This window comes from Mercurialis annua, linkage group LG5 (genome assembly GCF_937616625.2).
Source record: "Mercurialis annua linkage group LG5, ddMerAnnu1.2, whole genome shotgun sequence".
NCBI lineage: Eukaryota > Viridiplantae > Streptophyta > Magnoliopsida > Malpighiales > Euphorbiaceae > Mercurialis > Mercurialis annua.
This window is the reverse complement of record NC_065574.1, coordinates 47,406,643-47,409,754: the sequence shown is the minus strand read 5'-3', so window position 1 is coordinate 47,409,754 and position 3,112 is coordinate 47,406,643. Positions and strand designations below refer to the sequence as shown.

Below are 3,112 nucleotides of genomic sequence, written 5' to 3'. Positions count from 1 at the left end.
TCATATAATTTAAATGTACTTATCAAAATTGATGTTTTTAAAGAATTGAAATATATAAAATAAAGTTAAAAATTAGACCTCTATTTTTGCACTTTATTTTTGTGAGCTCAGGCTGTATTTTTTCGGGGTTACATGTATACTTATATAATAATTGAAGTCCGATCCTACCTATAAAATAGTGGGTTTTTTTTGAACTCGGACTTAGATCGGGTTTGATACCAAAAATTACTACATTAGGGAAGGCCTAGGGACGGGCCTGGACGGATATTCATGCCCATGAACAAGTGTGTTAAAAACCAGACCGGACCGGCCGGTTAAACGGGGATCCGGTTCAAAAAACCCAAAAACCCAGAAATCTGGTTGAACCAATTATTAAAGCACCGTCAAACTGGATGAAGAGAATTAGCGACGGAAAAATCTGTCGCTGAAAACATAAAATCCGCCGCTAATTTTATTTTTTCTATTTTCAAAAATTTCATTGAACCGGTTAAATCGACATTTGAACTGGAAACTGGTGGCTTTACCGGTTCAGCCAACGATTCGGTTTAGAAACACTGCCATGAACAAGTCTACCATTACTACATAAGTATAGGATCCAGCTGCTACTTAACTACATAGGTATAGGATTCAGCTGCTAAAGAATTTCTCCACTACAAGACCATATATATCACTATATCTATACGTATGCCTCACTGATCCAAACTAATTATACTAAATCTGAATAAATAACCAAGAATTAGCTACAAAATAATCAGATATTTCCATATCAAACAACCAATGTTCTACGCTCAACGGTAACAAGAAGACATTAGCATTTGCATTTATTAATTTAAGTTGAGAAACAAAATTAATCGATCCAAATCTGACATTATTTTCCAATCCAAATAAAATAAAAAGTTTAACATCATGTTTAAGAGAATTGAATTGATTTTTTATTGAATTATATATGTTCAACCAAACAATAGAAATTGATACATTATGATGAATACAATAACGTAGTTGCAAACAAAACTTGTGGCTCTCAAAGAATATAATCAAAAAATTGGATGAACTTATAATTTACTATTTAGGACAAACTGCATTCTGTAGGCATTCCTTGAGGAAATCTTTTGGTGTCTGTGCAGTAATTATAGATCATATAGTTCTTCTTCACCCACTGCAGCCTCTCTTGACTGGTTGAATCAAGTTCTTCTGCGAGCCATGCTTTGTTATTGAAAGTAGAAGGTGATGAGTTTGAAGCACAAGAAGAAGCGCCATTCGAGACAACACAAGCATTTGCATTGAAGTTTCGGTAGGAAGCAGTGAACGGAGCATTACTCCAATCAGTCTTCACAAGTCCGCCTCTCGTAGCCCAATCATCAGCGTTCCATAGACTCGAGTATATTCTCATCGGTTGATTCTTTGGGAATGGCACGCCATTGCTCTCCATGTTCTTGAACTCTCTTATAGGAGTCCCATCCACAGAGAATCTGAAAACATAACAAGTCAAAGAAAATGTCAGACATCGAAATATATATATAAAAGAACTGAATTGGATAATCGGGTTTGTGATTAAAATGCTTACATGATGCGTTGAGGATTCCAGAGGATGGAATAAGTGTGAAAATCAGCAGTCGGATCGAACCAAAGGTAGAATTGTTGCTCTCTGTTGCCTTTGCCTTGGCTAAACACATTAGTGTGAAGAATGTAAGGATCGCCGCTCAAATTTCCCAAGAACTCAAAGTCTATCTCGTCCCATGTCGACCCTTTTGATGATAACTGCATTTTCAAACATTTCTATTAGCAAGCTGAACAAAATAGTTCAAAATATAAGCAAAAACATGGATGCTGAACATACGTAATAGGCGGTGACAGTTCCCGCAGAGTTGCCAGGGACAAGCTTGAGCTGCATATCGATCTTTCCGAAGAGAAACTCATTCCTGGATTGAAATCCAGAACCAGAAGCCTTGTCAAGATTGAGAGTAAGAAGGTCACCATTGTTGAGTATCTTAGCACGACCGTCGCCCCATGTAATGTCAAAATCGTTATAGAAATTGCTGGCAGAAGCAGCAATTATTAACGATGCCAAAAAGAAGAGGAAGAATAAGTAATCCAGTTGAAGAAGCCATTTGATTTGAGTGTATTTATTTGAAAGATGAGAAAATGTTTGTTTGGGAAGATATGAGGTAGTGGTAGGTTTATATAGTACTAGAACAAATCGGAAAAAGTGTACGAGAAGATGCAGCGAAACGAGGTTCACTTAGCTGTAAAATCAAAATTGTCCGAAGCCAAGCCACTACTACCAAACATGAACCAACCTACTCAATTGCATTTTATTTCTTTGGGCTACGCGTTTTCTTTCTTTTGGAGTAATATTTTATTTGTCAAATACTATCTAATATATTTTGGAATTTTAGTTGGCAAAAGTTTTGTTTTTTTTTTGTTTATATAAATTTATAACATATACAATTAACACCTAATGATAAATTAAATCCAAATATTTACGGAGTATTACAATTTAATCAAAATCTTTTAATCTTCGTAATAATAGTCACATTTCAACATTTTGTTGCTATTTTAGCCATGCTCAATCAATTTAAATTTATTAATTTTCCACCTTAATACAATATCTATTAGTTTTGTCTGCAGTTTAGTGTAATTTTTAGCTTCAATTTGTATTTTTTTTGTTTTAATTGTCAAACAAATTAGAGATTATTGAAATTCTGAAAAATGAATTTTATTAATTACGTAGTTAATTTATAAATTTAAATAAGTATTAGAACAGTTAAATAATTGAAAAAAAATTTAACTAAATTACAACGCATATTAAAATTAGCTATTATTATAAAAATTATAAAAATTTACAATAATCTTCAAATATTTGAGTTCATTTTGCTATTAATTGTTTGTGCATGAGTATCGGAATTCTCAAGAGATTTGAAAAACAATTTGTATTATTAAATGTTTTAATATAAATATTTGATTAATTTATTATACAGATAATATGAAATTGATATATATAGTTGTTTCTGAAAAATTATTCATGAAAATAAATTTAGACTATATAATTGGTCTTCTAATGGAGAGGACGCCGAGGCGGCCAATTCTGTACATGCTAAGAGACAGCTAGCAA

At 32.8% G+C, this 3,112-nt stretch overlaps 1 pseudogene; it reads right to left on the bottom strand.

Moving 5' to 3' along the window:
- Positions 1–909: 909 nt before the first annotated feature.
- LOC126682275 (probable xyloglucan endotransglucosylase/hydrolase protein 23) lies at positions 910–2,123 on the bottom strand (annotated as a pseudogene).
- Between the last annotated feature and the right edge of the window lie 989 nt (positions 2,124–3,112).